This window comes from Ictidomys tridecemlineatus, chromosome 1 (genome assembly GCF_052094955.1).
Source record: "Ictidomys tridecemlineatus isolate mIctTri1 chromosome 1, mIctTri1.hap1, whole genome shotgun sequence".
Taxonomy (NCBI): domain Eukaryota; kingdom Metazoa; phylum Chordata; class Mammalia; order Rodentia; family Sciuridae; genus Ictidomys; species Ictidomys tridecemlineatus.
Genome location: NC_135477.1, coordinates 158,376,590 through 158,401,124, shown reverse-complemented (window position 1 = coordinate 158,401,124; position 24,535 = coordinate 158,376,590). Strand labels below are relative to the sequence as shown.

The following is a 24,535-nucleotide window of genomic DNA, read 5'->3' as shown; positions in this document are numbered from 1 at the left end:
CTTCCGATTTTGCTAAGAAAATAGAAGCCCTCAGAACAGAAGTTGCACCGCTCAGCCGCTCCCCCGCCCACCTGCATCTGTGCCCATCCACTCTGCTGCCCTCCCACTAAGACGGCTGAATCGCCCCTCCTCTGTCAGGGCAGCCCCCTTTTTGGGCACCAGATGCCGTCCCCACCTGCCTATTCAAAGGCTTCTCGCCAACATTCACCCCCTTCTCACCCATACCACCCAAACTTCCCTCTCTCCAGGATTATTTCCATCAGCACACAAAAAGGCTGTGATTTTTCTCTCTTAAAGAAAAAACTTCCTCATGACCTTATATCCTCCTCACCCCTGTCTCCGCTCCGATTTGTGGCATAATTACTAGAAGGAATTGGCCCTTCTTTAACCTTCAAGCCCTCTCCTCCCTTCCTTTATCCCTGCGGCTCCCATCAGGAATCCACCCCCCACTGCTACCCCAAAACTGCCTTTGCCAAGGACTCCCTCTGGATGTCCTCAAGTCCAGGGGCCAATCTCTGGGCCTGGCCTTCCTTGCACCTCTGTAGCAGGTAAGAGTTCATCTCTCCCTCCTTGGTGTCAGACTCTCAGCCACCCTTCCTCCCTCGAAGGTTGCTCCTTCCCTCTGTCTTCTGCTGATGGGTGCTCCCCTCCAAGGATCTGTTCTCATCTTAGTCTACTCTCCTCCCTTCATAATCTCCTCCAGGGACCTGGCTTTAAGCACCATTCTGTTGCAGATGACTTCCAAATTTATATCCCTGGCCTGAACCTTCTTCTGGATTCCATCTCCTATTGTTTCTAGGCAATCTCCTGAAGCTGAATCATGGCCACCCACTTCCAACCAAGCTCAGCTTGCCAACTCTCCCCAGTGCACAACTGGCCTGCTTTCCTGTAGATGCTTGAGTTTTGACTCTCAATCTAGAGGACGAAGTCAAGGAGCAGCAGTATAGACCTGTAATCTCAGCCTCTCAGGAGGCTAAGGCAGGAGGATCTAAAGTTTGAGGCCAGCTTGGGTAACTTGGCAATATCCTGTCTCAAAATAAAAAATAAAAAATACTGAGGATGGGGCTGGGGATAGAGCTCAGTTGGTAGAATGCTTGCCTCGCATGCATGAGGCCCTGGGTTCAATTCCCAGCACTACACACACACACAGAAAAAAAAAGTATTGCGGATGTAACTCAGTGGTCAAGTGCCTCTTGGTTTAATCCCCAGAGTATGAAAATTGAGACCCTTCCTCTGAGTGCCCCCTGGAGCAGAGGCAGTGGTTCAGTGAACGTGGTGGGCTGGTTGATGGCGCTCTCTGCCTTAGGCTGCCTCACGTGCAGCACTCCTGGCCAAGCTCCAAGGCCACTGTGACTGCATCTCCACAACTCACAGGTATACAAGTGCCTGCCCCTTGACCTTGCATTCTTTGCTTGTTATATTTCCTTCCTGCTTTTCTCCCCAGGTACTGGGGCATAATGACACATTCCAGGAGGACACTGCTGATGTAACAACCCCAAGGACTTTGCCCATCTATGTTGTGGCTTCCATGCCTTGCTGGGATCATCTCCTTTGGACTTTGCAACCGTCTGGAACCCTACAGGAGAAGGGCCAAGTGGGGAGCTTTGTATGGCTGACCTCTCTGGCTTCTCTTCTAGAGGGAATCCATCTTGCTTTTTCAAGGTGGGTTGTGTCCCCTGCGTCCTGGGACCCACAGATGTGAGCCCCAGAGTGCTGCTTGCCACACAGAAGGAGTTATCTATCCTCCAAGAAGCCTCCTGAGTGGGCTTTGCAGCAGTGGATGGCAACTGGGCTGTCTTCCTCTCCTGAAACCACTCAAAGCTGCAATTTGACAAACCAAGAATTAAAGCCTGGAATACTGAATGCCCTGCGGTCTCCCAGAGTGGGAGGATCCTAATGTTGGATCTGCTTCCCTCAGAAGTCAGGCACATTGGCAGGAGGTACCTGGGTACATGAGCAATCTTGGGGCAATGCTAATCTGCTTTTTCCTCATCTTCAGATTATCTGGCAGTGTCTAAATTGAATTATTAATCTAGTCCTGTGTGCCCGTGTCACTTTCCCAGACAACTAGTTTATTCATGACTTGCACACTATCAATTTCAACATGCAATTTGCAATGAAAGTTGACTGATCAGCAATACCATAATTAGTTGCAAATGTCTGTGCTTGTATTTGTTTGGTGTAGGGGCTTTTTCATTAAAGTGACGGAGGCCAATAAATGCCATGACTTTGCCCTGGGACAAAGCACTAGCAGCAGTTGAGTCATGGACCAGGGACAAGCCTGTTGGTAAAGAGACTGTGGGGACTAGAGATTGCAGCACCAGGAGCTGTGTTCATCTTAACATACTGTGTTTTCACAAGAGTAAATCCAGGTTGGGTGAAAGATCCATGAAGGGGAAGAAACTTGGAGTTGCCCTGCATGGCCTCCCTGCTGAAGTCCCCCAGATCTGATGACGTGCCGCCAATAGGAAGGGAGCTTGTTACCTGGTGGAGCATCTCTACTTCTGAGATTGTTCTTTCTTTTGAGGCTCCCACCTTCCAGTTGTGGGTCATCCTGAGTTCTGGTCTCAACTCAAAAACTATTACATTGCATAAACAAGGACAGGTCTCTAAGCCTCAATCTATCCAACTGAAAAAAAAAGGGAGGTATTATCCAATTGTCCTGCCTCAAGAATTATCACAGTCAGGGTTCCTAATTGCAAGTAAAAGAAAATGATTCATTCATTTGTTTTCTCTCTCTGTCTCCCCACCTCTCTCTCTCTCTCTCTCTCTCTCTCTCTCTCTCTCTCTCTCTCTCTCTCTCTCTCTCTCTCTTTCAGTGCTGGAACCCAGGGACTCATGCATGCTAAGCAAGTTCTCTACCACTGACCTATATCCCCAGCCCTGAAAATGACTCTTAAGTAATAAATTGGCTACATTGGATTAAGCAGGAAAATAATAAGATGATTAGGCAGCTCAGAAGATCTCTGGACAGAGTAGCTTTCCCAGAGGCTAGGCAGCCAGAAACAAGGCCCCAAATCACACACTACAGAACTAACCTAGTCAAGGCCTTGCTGCCATAATCGCCAAAGCCACCACCATGCGGACTCTGCAGCCAAGGCAGTGGGCACCCCTCCCACATCCTCCAGTGCTGCCATCTCCATCACCCTGAGAGTGCCAGCCTGCTGCACCCATAGTACAGAGAATTCTGTGGTCCTTGCTTTTTGGTGGTCAGACTGGAGCTTCCATGTTTGCTGTCAGAGCCTAGATCAGGTGCCCTTGCCCAGCCACTGGGAGGTGGGAAAAGCCACAGGCTTCTGTGGTGGGAAGTGGGCTCTGCCTCATAATGAGGGGAACTTCCCATTACAGGAAGAGGGCTTAGGTCCTGGGTAGCCAAGAGGGAAAACAGAATCAAGTAAGATATGAATGTTAGCCAGGAGCTGTGGCACTCGGAATCCCAGCAATTTCAAAAGCTGAGGCAGGAGGATTTCAAGGTCAAGGCCAGCCTAGGCAATTTAATAAATGCCTGTTTCCAAATAAAAACATAAAAAAAATGGCTGGGGAAATAGCTCAGGGGTAGAGTACCCCTGGGTTCAATCCCTAGTACCCTCTCCAAAAAATTCTGTCCAAATTGTCAAAACACATGTTCTGATTTGAGTTCTGATATTAGAGGCTCCACTGATGCCTGAAGAGGGATAATAGAAGGCTGAAGGTCCAGTAGTGCATGTGCTCTGCAGGCCCCAAGCACCTCCAACTAGCCTGAGCTCAGCAGAGCTGTTGAGCAGGGTAAGGATGGGATTCCACCAGAGGCTGCAGGGTTTTGCATTTCCAAACCACTTTTGGTAGTTTGCCTAGCAAGTATTTGCAGCATGAGAAATGAGGTTGTGATGTTGCCTTTCCCCACCAATATAGGGAATTCTAGAAATATCACCAGAAATTTCAGACCATGTTTTTTTTAAAAAAATATTAACCCCAGGTAAAATCATTTGAAAACTGCTCAGTCATAACCTCTAAAGCTAAACATAGGCATGTCCTATGGCTCCACAATTCCACTTTTAAATATGCATTCCCAGCAGAGAGGCACACATGCATATCCCAAAAGACATGTACAAGTTGTAATAGCCAAAGCTGGAAGCAACCCAAATTTCCATCACCAGTGGAATGAATAAATAAATTGTGGTATAGTCATAAAATGGAATATAGCAATGAGACCGAGCAAAGTATTTTATCCTCAACAACATGAGTGAATTTCATTCAGCAAGAGAAGCCAGGCATAAAAATAGTCCATACTATAAGATTCCATTGACATAAGGTTCAAAAAACAGGCAAAACTAATCTATAGTGTCAGAGGCATGATGTTGGTTACTCCTAAGACAGTGACTTAGAGAGGGTACAGAGGACTTTGGGGGCTGGGGATGCTCTGTTTCTGGTCACACAAGTGTGATCAAAGGAATGTACATTTAGGATTTGTGCACTTTTCTGTATATATATATATATATATATATATATATATATATATATGATACTTCAGTGAAAAGTTTACTTAAAAAAAATAGGGGCTGGGGACTCAGATATAGAGCATTTCCTAGCATGCACAAAGTCCTGAGTTGTATCCCCAGCACCACCAAAATAAATAAATAAGTCTGCACTGGGCATGCAGCACATGCCTGTAATCTTAGCTACTCAGGAGGCTGAGGCAAGAGGATCACAAGTTCAAGGCCAGGCTGGGCAATTTAGCAAGATCCTGTCTCAAAATTAAAAATTTTTAAAAATGACTGGTGGTATAGCTCAGTGATAGAGAACTTGCTAGTTATGTGCAAGGTATGGGGTTCAATCTCCAGAAATATAGATAGATAGATAGATAGATAGATAGATAGATAGATAGATAGATAGATAGACAAAACAACCTCCAGCACAGAGCTAGGGATGTAGCTCACTGGTAGAGTGCTTGCCTAACATGCACAAGGCCCTGGGTTCAATACCCAGTATGGAAAAAAAGAAAAGAAAAACAAGTTATCCCTCTGACCTAACCTACCCCATGCAGGAACTCCAGGGAGAGCCAGGAAATGGGCCACCTCTTTCAGTGGTGAGTTCTGCTGTTCCTTAGTTACTTGGGTTCTCCAAAGTTCTCACATCTAATGCCAGCAACCAGAGCTGTGGAGACACAGGAAAAGAGGGAGGTGGCCTAGTGAGTGACTGTTCCCAGGAGGGAGTTGAGGATGTCAGAGGGCAGAAAGGAGGCCTGCAGAAGGCTGGCCCCGTCCTTGCCTGAGCAGAACATTCAGACCACTGTCAAGGCCAAGTTGAGGTCAGTTCCCCACAGGCCTTCCAAGAATTGTGCTGCTCAGATAAACCCCTTCCTAAGCCCTCTGGAAGACAAAGGAGAGTGGTGTATTTTATTGTAGGACTAGGGCAGGGGTGGGCAGAGGCGCTGAGCCCACTTCAGAGCTGGCATTGACAGTTCTCCATCGCTTGAAGCCTCCCAGATTGCCAAGTCCCTGCTGGCTCAGCACAACTCAGGGCAAGGCTGAGCATTTGGCCAGCTTCCAGTGATGTTCACCTAAGTGGGGGAGGGGGGCCGAGTAATGTGCCCTGCCCCGGGCACCTTCTCTCAGGGACAAGCTCCCCACCCCATGTGTCTAGAGGAAAAGGCCTAAGAGTGTCTTGCACATAGTAGGCACTTCTGGGTCATTATTAAAAGTCTGCATGGGATGGAGTTTCCAGTGCTGGGGGCAGGATCTGGGTCTACCTTAATGCCACAGAAGTATCCACTGTGTGGACTGGAGACACCTCAGGTTGGGCCCAGAGAGGGCAGGACCTGCCCTAGGTCACACAGTAGTCTCTAGTGTGCAACCAAGTATTGGAGAAGAGGATGATCTCAGCTTAGAAGACAAGGCAGTGGACCAAAGAAAAGAAGTGCCTCCCTACCACCCTTTACCCCATTGATCAGACAGGCAAACTGAGTCTTAGAAGGAAGAGGTTGGAGTTGGTCCCTGCCTCACAGGTAATGTGCTGAACCTTGACTCTGTGCTGTGCTGTCACGCCCACTCCTCTGATCTCTGCCTCCTTCTCCCGTTCTGAGTTTCCTCAGAAGAGCATCACTGCCCACTCACACTCATCCTCTGCCTGCTTCTAGCACAGGAGTTCACAAACTGTTTCTGTAAAAGGCTAGTTAGTAAACCTTGTTGGCTTTCAGTCAATAGGTGCCTGAGGTCTGTGTCACAGGCACCCAGCTCTGCCCTGGAGCCTGGAAGCAGCCAGAGACAGTATGTAAATGCACGGGCATGGCCGTGTGCCTTTATGTATGCATGCTGGAATTTGCATTCCATGTAATTTTTACATGTCATGAAGTATTATTCTTCTTTAGGTTTGTTTTCAACCATTAAAAATGTAAAATCTATTCTTAGTTCATGGGCTGTACAAAAACAGGCAACAGGCCAGATCTGGCCTTTGGGCCACAGTTTGCCAATTCCCTCTTCTAAAATGGGCTGTCCTGGGGCTGGGACTCCCCAGAATCACTGAGGCAGAAAGTCATGTCCTATCACACAGGTGGTAATAGAGTGGCCAACATTTCTGGTTTGCCCGATTGAGGGTTTCCTAGGATTCAGGACTTGGGGTGCTAAAAACGGGACAGTCCCAAGTAAACCAGGGTAGTTGGTCACCTTCCATGGTTATGGTTACCCCAGAAAGAGACAGGATTCAGGAAGCAGCCAGCCAGGGCCTTCGTGTGGCCCCTAAGGTCTGCTTAGTCCTTGCCAGTCGCCTTAGGGCCTTGTGCCACTGTGGCCAGCCCTCCACAGGGAGGTGGCCCATCCTCCAATCCTCTAAGAAAAAAAAAAAAAAAATCTGTGGTCTGGGCGCTCTCAAAAGGCAGGAAGTTGAATCATCAACGCCAGTAACGACTCAGGCAGCCTGTGGGTCTGCCTGGGGAGCTCAGGGCTCCAGGCCCACAGGGCTGGCTGCTCACTTTGTTGCTCCCTCTCTGTGAACAGGAAAGCTCCAGAGTAAGGCTACTTAAGAAATGAGAGCTGTTGAGTGAGGTGGGAGGATGGCAGGTTGAGCTGGACTTCCACCCAGCTTTCGGCGACTCTCTTGCCTCTCTGTTTCCTGGCTTTGAGAGATGCTGATTCTTGAAATCCCCTAGAATTAAGAGCATAAGTGGTGACAAAAGTGAGAGTGCTGTGGGTTCTGGAGGACTCAGCTTTAGCAGGCACAGGGGGTGCTCAGATGCACACTCCATCTCCTGCTTGCCTGGGAACAGGATCTGACCAACTATCCAAGTGCAGACTGAGAAGGCTAGATTTAGGGGAATGCAGAAGAGGGACAGAAAAGGACCAGATAAAAGAGGGTTACCCACAGATATCAATAATAATCATGCCTCCTGTGTTTATTAATCACTTCCTAGGTGCCTAGCCCCTGGGTGGACTTACTTGATCTTTTTTTGAGGGGGTGGTACCAGGGATTGAACTCAGGGGCACTCGCCCACTGAGCCACATCCCCAGCCCTATTTTGTATTTTATTTTGAGACAGGGTCTCACTGAGTGGCTCAGTGGTAGAGTGACCCTGGGTTCAATCCCAGGACCAACAAATAAATAAATAAGCAAGCAAGCAAGCAGACAAATAAATGGATTATCATTATTTCTATATTATAATTAAGAGGAGTCCCAGAGAGGTTAAGTATGTTGTCCAAGGGCGCACAGCTACCCAGTAGTGCAGTTCGAATCAATCCCTATGTTAGGTTGCATCTTTGAGAGGTAGGGACTCAGAAAGCTCACAGGTTTCAGGAAGAGGATGAGTTTCCTAGAGAATTCAAGTGTAGGATGTAGTTGCACAAGACAACTAAGAACAGTAAGAAATCTGGGATCTGCTGGACTTGGTGTCTGTGCCCCCATACAAGCAGGATCATGTTCAGCAGACTCTCGGATGACCTCTCAGGGCCTGATGAGGAATTGGGACACCCATCAGAATTCTGCTGCAAAGAATAACTGAACATTTCCTGTCTGAACAAAAGCGCTGGCCCTGCTTCTCCAAGGGTGCGCCATGGATAGGCGTGGATAAGTCCCTCTCCACTCAGTACCGATGCCATGCTCAGGCTCAGACCGTGGACCACAAGCCCCACGCTGCACACTCTGTGGTCTCCCTCTTCCCCTGTGAGTTAGGAGACAATGAGGGCTCATGAGGGTTTGACCAGCCTGAGCAGAGGACCAAGCCCCATTGGACCAGAGCCGATAGGGCCACTGGCAGGGTCTGTTTCAGTGGGCTTCTAGGCATGGGGACAAGCCCCAGCTTGCTGTCTTCAGGAACAGAGCTGGCAGACCATTCCAGGGAAAGAGGCCAATCTAGGTGCCCCAGGCCAGGAACTGGATCCCAGCATGACATCAGTCCAGACCTAGAGGTGTCTTCTCCCCTGGGAGCAGTAGATTCAAAGGTGATGCATTCCCTACCCTCTCCAGGGCACCATAAAATCCCCCCAAGAAGCCCTTAATCTAAGAAGCCTTTTGTTTCTGTCTGCTTCATGGGCACTGACTAGTATTGATAAGAATGGGGCTCCAGGGGCTTCATTAGCTTGAGGACCTACTAGGGGCATTCCTGGAGAATGCCTTGGGATGGAGAAGGGGGGCCTGGAATTTGGGAGCGGGGACTAAGGCTAGCCTCCTGACCCCCCCCCCCTCGGGACTGCCCTGAACTGCTAGGCCTCTGGAGCCAAATCATCTTGCAGACATTTGGCTTCCATTATCTGGCTATTTTGGGCAGCCCTGGGCTAGACTTGATTATTGCAAACCCGAAATAGTTCTTTATTAGACATGGCTGGCTCGCCCTCCTAAATCAGTCTTTTCGAGCCCCTGGGGTCTGGTGGGGAGCACATCTCCCTGTGCGCCTTCCAGGACCTCTGGCAGGAAAGAAGGAGCCAACCAGGGCTTCGGCCCAGAGTACACACTCATGGGCACAGGAGGACAAGTGGAGGAACCGGGCCTGCGGACAGGTCTGGGCCCTGCCCTCTTCCCTGCCCCCTGACTTCAGCTGGCCCAGCCCCCAGCTCCTCCCCTAGGAGAGAGGGCAGAACAGGACTGGCTGGTTGAGGACCCTGCAGGACTGTGCCCGCCTGTCTACTGGGGCATGCCAGCCTGGGTGTGGGGCCTCCACAGTCCAAAGGCCACCAACAGCCCAGCCACTGGGAGTGTGTGAAGGGGTGGTTCTCAGCCAGGGAGGTGCAGGACACTCGGGAGCAGGAGGGAGAGAGGAAGAGGCTGAGCACAGAGCCTGGGAACCTCTCTGCCTACTGGCCGGACTGCCTCAGCCTCCCCTCACCTCACAGCCTGCTACCTCTGGATACAGCTCCCCAGAACAGCTGTTCCTGCATCTGGGGGACAAATCTCCTGTAGGATTTGAGTGAGATGTCACCAGGCTACTGCTGGCCTGAAGCAAGTCTCTGCCCTGCTACTTTCCTTCCCCAAGGGCATTCATTTGTCCTTATCAGATGCTGTCAGACTTGCTAATCTTGGAGTTTCTGGCACCTGACAGGTGGGTTAAGGAGAGGGTTGGGTCACATTTATTTGCAGGTTCCCCACGTGGCCTCAGGTGGGTTGCATTCCGTGGCATCCCTGGTCACAGGTGGGGCCACAGGGTTCCCAGTGGCAGAAGAGAGCTCCGGCAGGATTCAGCGTGACTGGGCTGGAGCAGGATTGTGCAACAGTCAGGGCTGTTTATGTCTAATGGTTGTGCCTTTAAGGTGCTGTGGACCCTGTCATGGGGACATCCAGGCACAGGTGAGAAGCCTGGCAGGGCTGGTACATGTGGAATTAGTTGAGGGCTATGACTACCAGAATCTGGAAGAGGCCAGGAAGGATCCTCTCTCAACCCTTTGCAGGGAGCATTTCCAAATTTATTTTCTTATGTATCCCAATTTCAGACCTTCAATCATCAGAACTGGAGAATAAAATTCTGAAGTTTTAAGTCATCCTGTCGGTGGGACTTTATTAACAGCAGTCCTGGGACACTGACACACCCGGGCTGGTTCTGCTGCCTGGAATGACCACACCCTGGAGCTCATCCTCTAGTCTCTTACTTTCCATCACCTGTTCCATGCACCCACCTCTGTGTGCCCCAACTCTGAGCCCTTCCTTCTGCAGTAGATCTGTAAGGTTTGCTGCCAGCCTGTCTCCAGACTAGACTGCAGGCTCCTTGAGCTGTAGCATGACGCCTGACACATAGTAGGTGCTCCTTAAATGTGAGATGGATGAAGGCTCTGCCCAGGAGTGATGGAGCCCCTGTGAGCCTGACCTAGCTTCGGCTGGGGACTTGGCAGTCCTCAGAGACCACAGCATCATCCATACGGGCTACTGCCAGCTCCTCCACTCTCCAGATCCCTCCTGGCTCCTTGTGATTCTGAAGAACTTGGGGAAATTCCTAACCTTTCCTTTCAATCGGGCCATTGGCCCCTGGAGTCAGCCACAACATAACTGCTCAGGTCCCTCCAACAAGGGGACTGTGTCTGTGGCCCAGATGACTCATGCACACTGCTCCATCCCGCAACCTTGGGCGTGACTTGTGCTGGGGATGGTGCCAGCCAGCTCAGCCAGGAGCCTGGACATCCTGTTGCCCCAACCCAGTCCCTAGGAACAGAGTGTACTCAAGGCTTCAGGACAAAAATCTGGATTATGGGGAGGCCACGCTCATTTGAAACTGAGATCTGAGTGATAAAAGGGACCAGAGAGGAGAAACAGCAAGTACTAAGTCCCTGAGGTAGGAATGAGCTTGACATGATTGAGAACTAAAAAGAACACAGGGGAGCCTGGAGCAGAGTGAAAGAGAGAGGTCAGTGATAAGACCTGAGATTTGATGGGGCCCACCTGGATCATCCAGGAGACACTCTCCCCATCGAGATCCTTAGCTTAATCATATCTGCAAAGTAACTTTTGCCATGTAAAGTAACATACTCACAGGTTCCAGGGAACGGAACAGACATCCCAAGGGCAGGCCATATTCTGCCTACCATTGTATCTCTCTCTCATCCTCTTATCTGTCTCTCTTGTTCTCCATTTCTGTTTATCTATCTACCCACCCACCTACCTACCTACCTATTTGGAACTGAATGTGTATCTATTGACCTGTCACCAGGCCACAATATATATCTCTCTTCCTGTCCCTTTATCAAATATTAACAGGTTATTTATCAATCATTCCTCCATGCTTTGATCTTTCTGTCTGAGAACTGCATTATTACCCTTCAGCCATCTACCTAGTAGCGTGTGTGTGTGTGTGTGTGTGTGTGTGTGTGTGTGTGTGTGTCTGTGTGGTACTGGGGATGGAACCCAGGCTTCACGCAGGCTAGGCAACAGCTGTACCACTGAACTACATCCCCAGCCCTCGATAAGCTGAGTTTTAAATCCAACTTATCATTTAGTTGTCTTCTGTCCATGATGAATTACCAATCATCTAAGTCGTATCTGCTCACTTGTCACAGACGTGGACTTTCTTTTCCAACAAACAAAGTCAGTAAATATTCACTGAGGGCTTGCTATGTTCTCTGTGGATGCAATAAGAGGCAGACACCCCAGTAGCCATACAGGGTCCTTTTCCATTATATCTTTGTCACTGTCATGCCACCATCATCAATCCATGCACACTGTCCAATTTTGTCATCCACACAGGGCTCATCTTCTGTGGACTCCCACCAACCTAGGTGGCTGTCCTCTGCCTTGCGCTCGCTAGCCATACTGTGCATGCATAAATAATGCAGACTCATTTTACTTGATGTTGATCTTAGATAAAATGTGGGTAGAAAAGTGTATCTGCTGGGCAAGCATCTTGTACATCAAATAACAAGTCCTAAAGTTAAGTGGAAACTATTTTTAGGTTGTCTGGACAAATAGTGCAGGAGATGGGGACTCCAGAGATGTGGCCTTAGGCATGTGCGGGCACAAGCAGGCACACGCAGGCACACAACACGCCCACGTGGCTACACACAAATACACACAAATGTGCCTCCTCTCTTTCTCCAGCCACCACACCAGCAGTTCCTTCCTGGCTTTCTTCTCCCCTCCGCTCACACAAAGGGGCCTGAGCAGACACTTCAGCGCCAGCTCATGCCCTGCTTCATCTGGTTCCTAGTCTAAGAATGTCTCCTCCCCCCTGGGCTGCCAGGTCTTCCAGGGCAAGGTTAGAGCCTGCTTCCTCTTTATTTTTATTTTTATTGTTGTAACACTGGGAATTGAACCAGGGGCACTCTACCACTGAGCTACATCCCCAGCCTTTTTTTTTTTTTTAAATATTTATTTTCTAGTTGTAGTTGTCAATATCTTTATTTTTTTATTTATTTTTATGTGGTGCTGAGGATTGAACCCAGGGCCTCGCACGCCCTAGGCGAGTGCTCTACTGCTGAGCCACAACCCCAGCCCCTCCCAGTCTTTTTATTATTTCTTAAATTTGGAGACAGGGTCCCACTGAGTTACCTAGGCTGGCCTTGAACTGTCAGTCCTCCAGTCTCAGCCTCCCAAGTAGCTGGAATTACAGGTACGACAAGCCTGCTTCTCTGAACACATGCCCTCCAGGCCTGGCTGGTCTGAGGACTGGACACTCAGGAACATCTGGCCTTTTCTTGAACTCAGGAGAAGTAGGGGACTACAGATGCTCTCCAGGCCATCTCCCATAACCCAACACAATCCTCTCTACCTCACCCTGGAACCGGTCTGCCCAGCCCAGATGCCAGGGTTCTTCTTTCTGTGGAACTTGCCTGGAGAAACTGTGTCAGCCAGATTATCTGCCTGGAGCTGGCCTCACGGGGATCTGCTCAACAAGAATTCCCTTGTTTCTAAGCATATTTGTGGCACTGGCATTGAGTGCCAGCTCCTGTCCAGGGATCTCCCCTGGGCCGCCGCTGGAGAGCAAGCACATTTGGAGGGACTCGCCATCTGCTAGGCTGCAAGTCCTGGACATCCGGTAGTCATAGCGCCCAGGGCCACCCCAGCTTCACAAGTCACTTTCTCCAAGGCCCTTGGGGGGAACAACTTCCTTACTCAAGGCTGAAGGAGGATCCCAAGGCTGCCACCTTGCTCCCTGGAGCACTTCACACAGTGGAAGGATATCAAGGCCAAGACACCATTAATGAAGGCTTGACTGGGGGAGGCACATCAGGGCCAGCAGGTCCTACAGTCCCTGGCCCCGTGCTGAACCTTGATTCTCAGCCACATGCTTGACCCTGTTCAAACCCAGTGTCTGCCCTTCTGGAATCCTGTGGTTTCCTCCCGCAGGGACCTCATTTAACATTATCTCTGAATCCTGAAGCCAGCCAGGGGTTGGGCCCAGAGCAGCACAGATACGAACCTTAGCACAACGCAAGCCAATGAAATCCTAGAGCCCAAGCCCTGGCTTCATGCAGTCTTTCTTTCCCTTACAGCCAGCCCACAAAACCCACTTAGGGGTTCTCATTAACCACTTGGGGTCCACCAGGTAATGAATTATCCCTACCTTTGCAGCCCCAGGAGCAGTCTGGGCCAGGTACTTTCAAGCTAAATGTGTTGGGAAGAAATGGAACTCTTCCTGACAAAGAAGGTAGAGTTCTGGAGGCCGTGCTGCTCAAAACCCTCTTTCCTGCTCAGTTCATAATAGCTAAGCTATGGAACCAACCTAGGTGACCTCCAACAGATGAATGGATAAAGAAAATATAGTATATATACACAGTGGAATATTTCTAGGCCATAAAGAAGAATGAAATTATGGCATTTGTCATAATGGACAGAACTGGAGACTATCATGCCAAATGAAATAAGCCAATCTCCAAAAACCAAAGGCTGAATGTTCTCTCTGATATGCAAATGCTAATATGCAATGTGGGGAGGGGGAATAGAGATTTATTGGATTAGACAAAGGGGAATGAAGGGACGGGAGAGAGAATGGGAATAGGAAAGACAGTAGAATGAATCGAACATAACTTTCCTATGTTCATATATGCATACATGACCACTGTAACTCCACATCATGTACAACCACAAGAATGGGAAGTTACCCTCTATGTATGTATAACGTCAAAACATTCTACTGTCATATATATATAAACTTTTTCCTCTTTCTACACAGGTTCCCAACCCCAGCCCAGTCTACCCAAGTCCCATCAGGTCAAAGGGAAGTACAGATTTTCTATGCACTTGCTGGAGCTCAAGTTCATGAGAAGGCTCTGGAATGTAGTTAGAGTCTGAGCCTAGTCCAACTGGAACAACTCAGAGAGACCCTAATCCTGGAGCCAACAGGCCCTGGGCTACACAAGGAACAGCACTAGTACTAGCCCCAAGACAGCTTTCCAAGAGCATGGTGCCTCCCAACAATGCTTCTGTCCCTGGAAGATTTTAAGCATCTGTAGGACAACCAGAAGCACCCAAAAGCAGAGGGCTTCTTGGGTGTCCTGCAACAACCACAGGATCGACTCCTCTTTCACCCCTTACATTCCAATACAAGCAACAAGCATCATTTTGATGTGTCTTTTTGCAGATTCTTTCCCTGCACCAAGACCAAATTACATATATGTATGTTTCTGCAGGTCTTCAGATAAAAATGCACACTTCGGGGCTGGGGCAGGGGTGGCTCAGTAACAGAGGGCTTGCTTAGCAAGTAGGAGTTTTATGCACGGAACCAAAAGTGGGGGGGAGGGGCTTTCATTTTGTAGGGGTTTTTGTTGTGATTGGTTTTGTTGTTATTGTTTATTGCAAATGACACCACATAGTACCTAGTACCTTGCAACTTGCTTGTCATTTATGCTTTCCTTGGGGCTCTTTACACATATTGTGTGTGTCCACACATTGCCACTCCCTCCTCTGCATCCTTGTCCTGTTTGCATTGTGCTTTATTTAATTAGTCCTCTAGTGATGGACACTCAGCTGCTTCCAGGGTCTCACTGTTCTAAAGAGTGCTATAATACCATTTTTAAACAGGGGTCTCTTTGTGCCCACATTAGAGGGTCTCTTGGGAGAAGGTTGCTGGAAGTTGACTTGCACAGTCTCATCTCTTCCTTGCAACTTTGGGCACCTACAGGCATCCTTCAGGTTACCTTCACCTCAGGCAGCTCCTAGGAGATTTTCCTGGACAGAGGGAAGTTCCCTCCTTCGGAGAAGCTCCAGGGTTGGCATCCTACTCTGTATCCAACTGCACTGAGGTGAACCAGGAAGATACCATCCCTCTCTCTGGAACATCCTTCACCATCCCTGTCTCATCTAAATCACCACCTGCTATCATTCGGATGTGTCTTGTTCCCTATGGATTCATGAGTTGGAGGTATGATTCCTAGTGTGGCAATGTGGGAGGTGATGGAACCTTCAAGGGCTGGGGCATTGCTGGGTGCTGGTGGCACACGCCTGTAATCCCAGCAGCTTGGGAAGCTGAGGCAGGAGGATTGCAAGTTCAATGCCAGCCTCAGCAATCTAGTGAGGTGCTAAGCAACTCAGTGAGATCCTGTCTCTAAATAAAATACAAAACAGGGCTGGGGATGTGGCCCCTCAGTTATTGGGTATCCATGAGTTCAATCCCCTGTACCAAAAAAAAAAAAAAAAAAGAGCTGAGGCATAGACTGGGGTGTGGAGAGTGTTTGCCTCACCTATGCAAGGCTCTGGGCTTGATTCCTAGTACTGAGGGAAAAAAATAAAGAAAACAAGTAGAAAAAGAAACAGAGAGGCATGGCCTAGTGGAAAGTCCTCAGGCCACTGGGGGTCTTGTCCTCTGAAGGGAATGCTGGTGCCCTGAAGAAAGTTCTGGAAAGAGCATTGTCATTAAAAACTGATCCTGATCTCCCATTCTGGCTTCTTGTCTCATTTAGTTTATTTTTTGCAGTACTAAGAATCAAACCCAGGACCTCACACAGGCTAGGCAAGCACTCTACTCTTGAGCTACATCCTCAGTCCTTTTTATTTGATTTTTGAGACAGGGTCTCATTATGTTGATCAAGCTGGCCTTGAACTTTCCATCCTCCTGCCTCAGCCTCCTGAGTAGCTAGGATTACAGGTGTGTGCCTCCATGCCCACTTGGCTTCCTGTCTTAAGATGTGATCTCTTCCTCTTGTGTGCTCTCCTGTCAAAGAGATGCCATCCACCATTTGGTGCTCACCAGAACGGAAATAATTCTGGTGCCATGCCCTTAAAGTTTAGAACTGTGAGCTAAATAAACATCTTTTCTTTATAAAGTTTCCCAGCATCAGATATTTTGTTATAGTAATGAAAAATGAATTAATAATACTCATCTTCATGCAGGTCCATCTCTACAGCTTGCCTAAAAAAAAAATCTTTTACCTATTTCAACCCTCAGGCTCCTAAGACAACTTGTTTTATTTTAGTAACCCTGCATATACTTAAGGACCTATCTTCCTAAATGGGCTTACATCTCATAAAGGCAGAATTTGAACCTGAAAATCTGTCCTGGCATATAGATGCTTTGTTTCTGTAGGTTGTTTGTATATGTGCTATTTGAAAAGCCAAGGTACCCCAAGTATGACTGTAAGCTCACCAGTAAATACATGGGAAGAATCTTTTTAAGACTGTCAGATGGGGAGAAGATTTGCTTTGTAGTCTTTTTTTGGCAGTAATAGGAGTTAAACCTAGTGCCTCACACATGCAAGGTGAGTGCTCTACCCACTGAGATATATTCCCAGCACTAGATTTACTTTGATTTTTCATAAACCCTGGGAAAGGTGAAAGGGTTTTGTTTACATTGCTCAACTTGACTTAGAGCCAGTGCCTTTGGTTCTTGGTGGCTCTTGGATTGGGCTGGGCCCCTCAGCACTGAGTGGGGTGTGTCACACTTGACTTGGTTGGGCAGGCCCCTGACTTGGCTGCTGCCAGTTTTGGAGGAGGCGTTTGCAGGCCCCAGGGATCTTCATTGCCTTCTGCCATCTGTGGCCAACAGGCTAAGTCTGAGAGTCTAAGAAGGGACAGGTGGCCTGGCTGGCACATTCTGCAGACATCTCCTGGGACTGGTCAGTACCATCTCTGAACTGGAAGGCTAGTGCTCTGAGAGGCACCTCTCCCAGGCATGCAGTATCATACATCCCAGGTAGAGCCAAGTCTGGATCCTGCCAGGCCAACGTCTTCAGCCACAGACAGCTCTGGGTGGCTTGTCCCTCTCTCCCAAGCCCCAGCTGCATGCAGTTTCTTCCTGGAGCCCAAGAGGCAAGAGCCGCTGGGTTTTGTCCTCTCGTCAATGCCAAATTATGTGTTTTGTACAGGTCTTGGCACAGAGTAAGCACTCGGGAAATATTTATTGAACAACCAATGGAATGAATGTTCACTCTTCTTCAGAGGAGGCCACGTAAAGGCACTGACTACAGGTGGGAGGGGGAAAGAGTGGACTATAGAAACAGAGGACCCAGAAGGAAGGGTGAACAAAACTTGCCTGCATCTGATCAATCAGCAAGTCTTCCCAGACTCAATTCCTTCAGGTTCCCAGGAATTCTCTAGAAACCATAAGGTTAGGGCAGGTGTTTCCTAACCTGTGAACTCATGTTACTTCATGTGTGACCTGTGGATCAGCGGCATCAGCAGCATCTGGGAGCTTTTGAGAAAGGCAGACTCTCAAGCTCCACCCCAGACTTCATGAATCAGAATCTGCACTTGAACAAGATCCCTGGTGATCTGCATGCATCATGTCATCATTGGACAAGCAATGCCTCCAGCAGCAAGTGAATGAACATCGATCTGGAACCCAAATGAGGACTTCTCACCTGGCACAGAGGCAAGCTGTTGGGGAGTGTGGATAACTACATCTGGGATTTCTTCCTACCTCCATGACTCAGACAGATTATTGAGTCAGATATTTTCTCTCTCCAGTTCTTGAACACTGCCTGGAACATAGCAGGCACTCAATAAATATTCAACAAATGAATGTTGAACAAGTCTTAGGCTATTTTTAATTTTAATTTTTTATTTTAAATTTGTTCTAATTAGTTACACATGACACTAGAATAAGGTGATGTGATTTTTATTTTTTTATTTTTATTTTTTAAAGAGAGAAAATTTTTTTAATATTTATTTTTTTAGTTTTCGGTAGACACAACATCTTTATTTTTATGTGGTGCTGAGGATCAAACCCAGCACCCCGCGCATGCCAGGCAAGTGTGCTACCGCTTGAGCCACATCCTCAGCCCCAGTGATGTGATTTTTAAATTTTATTGATTTATTTTAATTAGGCACATATGACAGCAGAATGCATTTTGATTCATTGTACACAACTGCAGCACAACTTTTCATTTCTCTGTACATGATCACACCATATGTGCAGTCACACATGTACCTAGGGTAATAGTGCCCATCTCATTCTGCCATCTTTCCTGCCCCCATCCCCTTTCCCTTCCCTCCCTCCCCTCTGCCCAATCAAAGTTCCTCCATTTTCCCCATCACCCCCCCATTATGGATCAGCATCCACTTATCAAAGAAAATATTCGGCCTTTGGTTTTTTGGGGATTGGCTTACTTTGCTTAGCATAATAGTCTCCAACTCCATCCATTTACCTGCAAATGCCATAATTTTATTCTCTTTTAATGCTGAGTAGTATTCCATTGTGTGTGTGTGTGTGTTTGTGTATACCAAAATCTTATGCTTTTTTTCAATTAAAGTTCTTATGCTATTTTTTCCATTAAAGTTCTTAAGGTATGCTGGACCTTCTGCTTCTGTATATAAATTGCAAGTTATTTTAAAAAGGATGTTTGTTCCCACTAAGGACTCCTGGAAGAACAGCTATTGTCTTATAAGCAATTACTGAGTACCAGGTCAGTACTTGAAATCATGTGGTCATGTTGTGTGTGTTTCACAAACTGTGGTTCCTGGGTAAGGGCATCAAGAATGACTAGCTGCTTGTTAAAAATGCAGATGCCTGGGACAGGTCTCAGAAACCTGCCCACTGGGAACCTTTGGGGATAAGGTCTAGAAGTCTACATTTTTACTGAGTATCACCATTCCCCAGCACACTGAAGTTTGGAAATGACTCATCCCCAGTTAACAGAGAAGAAAAATGAGGCACAGACAGGATAACTGATCTATGCAAAGTCATAAAGCTGTTGAATGGTCAAGGAAGGATGCAAACCCAGGACTGTCTAACTCTGGAATGCATAGTTTTCATCATATTGTCTGTTACACTGGCAAAACTAATAGTCAGGCTGATATGTGTATTTAGCCAGATATATGGTTTTGTGTACATTTCGTTTGTCAACAAAATTTTATAGACTTGGAAGGCAGTCAAGTGTGCTTTATTTCTCTCAGGATTCGTAACATCCCTTACCATGCTTAAGGAACAGAAAGATCCTCACTAAAAGTTGTCTAAGTTGAATTTCTACAGCTACGTGGTTATACGGTTCTATACATATTCACAAACATACAAAGGGTGTCTTATTTCTTTAATATGTATATATATATATATATATATATATGTTATAGATAGACATAATAAATCCCTCTATTTTATTTATTTATTTTTATGCAGTACTGAGGATTGAATCCAGTGCCTCATATGTGGTAGGCAAGTGTGCTCCACCACTGAGCTACAACTCCAGCCCTGGCTATCATATTTTTAGTAGCATACAGGAACACATGATAACAACTATAAATGTTGCCACTCTTTCTTGAACCCAGTCCAATCAAGGTTTTGCTTGAACCACTCCACTGACATGGCTCTTATCAAGGCTACCATTGACCTCCATGTTTCTGAACCGAATGATCGATTCTCTGCAGATTTGGACGTAGGGCTTTCTTTCCTCCTGTAACTCTTGCTTCCCTTGGCTTCCAGGGCATTCTATCTCTTTGGATGCTTTTTATTTATTTATTTTTAGTTGCAGGTGGACACAATACCTTTATTTTTTATATATTCCCAAGTAGTGCTGAGGATCGAACCCAGCGCCTCACATGTGCTAGGCGGGTGCTCTACTGCTGAGCCACAACCCCAGTCCCTAGATGCTTCTTTTTTGATGACATCTTTGCTGATTCCTCTTTGTCTTCCAGCCATCTTTGAGTCCCTTCTCTTTCTACACTTGGATCATCTCCTGTAGCTTTAAATACCATCCATCTGCTGATAATTCTTAAATAATATCTTCAGCCAAGACCTTGCCCCAAACTAAGGCTGCCATGTTGAGCTGCCTGTGGGATGGCTGCACTTGATGTCAAACAGGCATCTCAAGCTCAATATGTCTAACAATGAGCTCCTTATCCTCCTCAAAAACCTATTCCTTCCAGTTTCCCCTGCCTTAGCCAATGGCAATCCATCCTTCCATGGTCTTAAGGTCAAACTCTTGTAGTCATCCTTAGTGTCTTTCTCTCACATTCCATAAGCAAATTCTCCAAAATATACACAGAATTTGGCTACTTCTCACCATTTCCACCGCTGCCACTCTGGTCCAAGGTAACATCTTCCCTCACTTGGTGGGTCAATCAACAACATGTCTTCCTATATATATATCCTTCGGCTTCAGCCTTCCCCCCTTTGGTCTGCTCTCTGTACGAAAGCTGAGTGACCTGTAAAATCCAGTGTCAGATCATGTCATTCATGATACCAATGACAACCCCTTCATATCACTCCAGTCAAATCCAAGTTCCTTACAGTGTCCTGGGTGACCTCTTCCTTTGACATTATAAACACGCTTCTGCTTCGAGCCCTTGCACCTGCCATTTTGTGTAGGGAAGGACAGGGGTTCTTGACCTTTTTTGTATGGTGGACTCTTTCTGAGTATAAGATCTTTTTATTTTTTAGATGTTGATAGACCTTTAGTTTTTTTTTATTTCCACGTGGTGCTGAAAATCGAACCCAGTGCCCCACACATGCTAGGCAAGTGTGCTACTGCTGAGCCCCAGCCCCAGCTCCTCTAAGATCTTTAAATTCAGTTTTTAAAAAAGTTCCATAAATTATAAAGAAAACCAATTTTATTGAAATACTACTCTCAAAAATATTTTTAAATGTATAATATAGTAATATATGTGCTTTATTAATTCATTAAATTGCAGCATAATGTTGAGGTAGTGATGAACGTAATATTTTAAGGTATTTTCAACAACTGTAATGTGATATGAAAATATCTGTGATTTTTACTAGCAGCAGTGTCACAGGTGCTGCTAATATCACTGATTTGTTATCTGCATTCATAATTGAAGAACTGCTATGCTTTAATTAGTGAAAATAAAGATGCAATTCTTTTTCTCATCAAAGGTGCTGACCCCCTGAGTTCTACCTATTGACCTTTGGAAGGGAGGGTTTGTGGGATCCAGGTTAAGAAGCTTGGGCTTAGAATGCTCTTATGCCCTCAATGCACCCTTATGCACATATACTGTCCCACACAACTCACTCCTCCTTTTGCTTAAGAATCACATTCCTGGTGAGGTCTTCCCTGACCATTCTACTTAAAATTATACCCTTACTCTCTCCATTTCCCTTTTCTGCTTAATTCTTCCCTACATCACTTAATTATTTTCAAACATATAGATTTTTAATTTATTTATTGCTATTTCCACTAGAAACAGACACTAGGCACTTGTCAAATGGTGACACATTCTAGTATGGTGTCTGGCATACAGAAGTCACTCAATAAGTACTTGTTGAAAATAAGTAATGATTAAATCTGTATGACCTATGTCTTCTCATTTTTTTCCTGCAAAAAGTTAATGAATGATTGGTGAGACTTTTAATAATGATTAAGGAGTTATAATTATCTTCATCACTATAATTTTATTAACTTCCAATATTAACCTTAAACAGTGGCACAGAGCTGCAGATTTCTTAGCATTCTGAATAAGCTTCCAGTCCTGTTTTCCAAGGATGCTTTGGGGGCCTGGATTTCACCCCATGTCAGGAACTATCTCTGATGCAAAGTGTTCATAAAGCTCTTTCTTGCCAAGGTAGCTAGCAGACTCCCTCAACTCCAATCAAATAAATAATAGTAAGAATACTTTTTATTTCTGGCAACACTATAAGTCAGCTACCACTTACTAGCTATGTAATTGTTGGTAAGTTACTAAACCTTTCTGAAGAGGTAAGATTTTTTTTTTTTTTGGTACTGGAGATTGAACTCAAAAACTAAGCCACATCCCCAGCCCTATTTTGTATTTTATTTAGAGACAGGGTCTCATTGAGTTGCTAGTGCTCTGCCATTGCTGAGGCTGGCTTTGAACTCACGATCCTCCTGCCTCAGCCTCCAGAGCTGCTGGAATTACATGCATGCGCCATCACGCCAGGCAAGATGGGATTTTTGTGGGGATAAAATGGAATGGCCCCCACAGGGTGTAGTATAGAGCAGGTGCTCTTTAAATGATCATCCACAACCTCTTCCACCTCAGCAGGTCACTCTATAACTGCTTGCCAATGCATTTTCCCATTCAAGTTCAGCTCCTGATGGCTAGGAGAAGGGCCGTGTCCTGTCTTCCAAGGCATGTTAACCTCCTGCAACTTGATCCAACCAGAGCAGCCCCCTTTAGGACTGCCTCTATAAATTGATCACCGACCTCCAACATGTGACTGAGACTGTTATCTGGACCTTGACCGTGAAGCCCACCATTTATCGCAGTTTCCTTTCCTGACCCTCCTTGTACCCACACTGGTAGTTCCTGTACCCGTCCTCATAGAGGGAAAGACAGAAATCATCATCCTGCTGTTTTCAGGTGTGTAGTGCTTTCGAAGAGGGCTTTCACCCTTCCCCAAAATATGTAGGCACAAGGTAAGAGAGGAGAGGGTATGTGTGACAGCTCAGTGGTAGAGCATATGTTTAGCATGTGCAAGGCTCTTGGTTTAATTCAAGCACTAAATACCAACAAACAAAAAGGGGGAAGGGTCAAAGTACTCCCATGCACCATGCATTTGAGTCTGGTTCTGCTTTACCCACACAGCATGTATACATGCATGTTTACATATATGTATATATGCACACATGGCCTCAGGAATCTTCCACCACTTCATTATAGGAAGAGGTAAAACAGACCCAAAGAGATGAATCCACTGACCCAGATCACACAGCTTCTCAACTGCAAAGTCAGGAACTGAACCCTCCTAGCCTCCAACACCTGTTTCCAGGGAAAATCCTACCAACTGACCACTGTGAGCCAGAGCCAGGTCTAACTTTGAGATGGCACCCAGTCCCCTCTTCTTGCCAGATAAGCTGCCTCATACTTTGTGAATGAAGGCCACAGAAGAGAAATGTTGCAGTGACTCCCTTTGAGCTCATATTTCTTTCTTGTTGCAAAAAGTGCTTATTTCAGCACCCATCATCTCCCTCTTTGTTGTGTAGACAATCCGCCCTGTCGGATTTGAGCTGTTATTATGAGTTTGTTTATTATTAGATTTATTTCTCCTATAAGCAAATGTGTTCGCAACAGTCCATGGGGAATCTTCTTAATTGTCACATAAATGTCATCTTATGTAAATTGAATATTTATGTTTTCATGGAAGTCGGTGGAGGGAAAAGGAAGAATAAACAACCTTCAGTCTTGGAGAGGGAAAGGGATTCACAACTCACCCACATGCCTTCAAAACCAAAAGGTGAGTTGCAAAAATCATTGGATCATCTTGGAGGGGCAGCCAATAGAGCGGGGGTGGGGTGGGGTGGAGAAAAAGCTGGCAACTATGCCATGGGAATATTGGGCTAGCCTCCCGGATCTCCCCAAAACCTCCAGCCAAGACCAGACTACTTTGCTGGCTGAGGCATTTCGAGGAGGCTGAAGGTTGCCCCCAACCCTCCCCATCCAAGAGACAAGCCCTTCTCCTTCCTAGAGAGAAGGTGAGCGCGGCGGGCGCAGCGGGTTAGGTGGGTGTGGTCCGCAGCTCTGGGAACCAACCCAAGGCCCCGCCACCGCCGGCTAGCCGCCCGACAGCCCGCCCGCCTGGCGAGCGCAGGCTCTTCTTCCAGAAACTACGAGGATCCAAGCGCACTGTTTGTGCACCACAAGGTCAAGTCGGGAAGTGGAGCCGGCGGAGGAGGGGCGATGAGGCGAAGGGTGGGGAGGGGGGAGCCCCGCTTCTTAGCCAAGTGCCAGCCCTTGGAAGTTGCCCCTCTGTTGTTAACCCTTTAAGGGGAATGGGCGGGACGAGCAAAAGGGAAGGGGTTGCCCCGAGGCAAACTCCTTCTGGACCCAGGACGTGCAATCACCCAACCACCCATCACCGCGTTCTTCACCCTCCGGAAATACGGGGCAGCTCCGGGCGCCTGGAGGCACCCGAGAGGGGGGAGGGGGCGACGAGCCCTAGAGGGACCCTCTCTACGGACCGCCCCTCTTTTCGTGAGGTCGCCTACAATTTCAAGTTTCCCCTGCCCGGGATGTTAGTTTCCATTTGGTGTGGGTAGGCGACGAAGGCTGCGCCCCCTCCCCCAGACTAGTACGCGCCCCTCCCCTCCGCTCCTGCCAGCACTTTCTGCTCACTTCTGGCGCTGTAAAACGCCACGCGATTTATTCGATTCACATTTTAAAACCAGCGATTCGGAAACGGGGCCGAGGGTGAGGGTCTCCCAGCGCTGGAGTCCCGGGGGGCGGGGTGCTCAGTGCAAACCTCGTTTCCTCCGCGAGTGTCGCCTCCAGGCTGTTATTTGCAAAGAAACGTCTTTTTGACGCAGGGA

At 47.2% G+C, this 24,535-nt stretch overlaps 2 protein-coding genes across 2 annotated transcripts in view; one reads left to right on the top strand and one right to left on the bottom strand.

Annotated features, from left to right (window-relative positions):
• LOC101965577 (glyceraldehyde-3-phosphate dehydrogenase-like) overlaps positions 1-24,535 on the bottom strand; it is a 41,496-nt gene that overhangs the window by 16,524 nt on the left and 437 nt on the right. The window contains 1 exon segment of the mRNA XM_078050552.1: positions 5,015-5,133. The gene's annotated coding sequence lies outside the window, so the exon portion shown is untranslated.
• Jade2 (jade family PHD finger 2) overlaps positions 23,776-24,535 on the top strand; it is a 52,183-nt gene continuing 51,423 nt past the window's right edge. The window contains exon 1 of the mRNA XM_021733565.3: positions 23,776-23,870. The gene's annotated coding sequence lies outside the window, so the exon portion shown is untranslated. The remainder of the gene's footprint in view (positions 23,871-24,535) is intronic.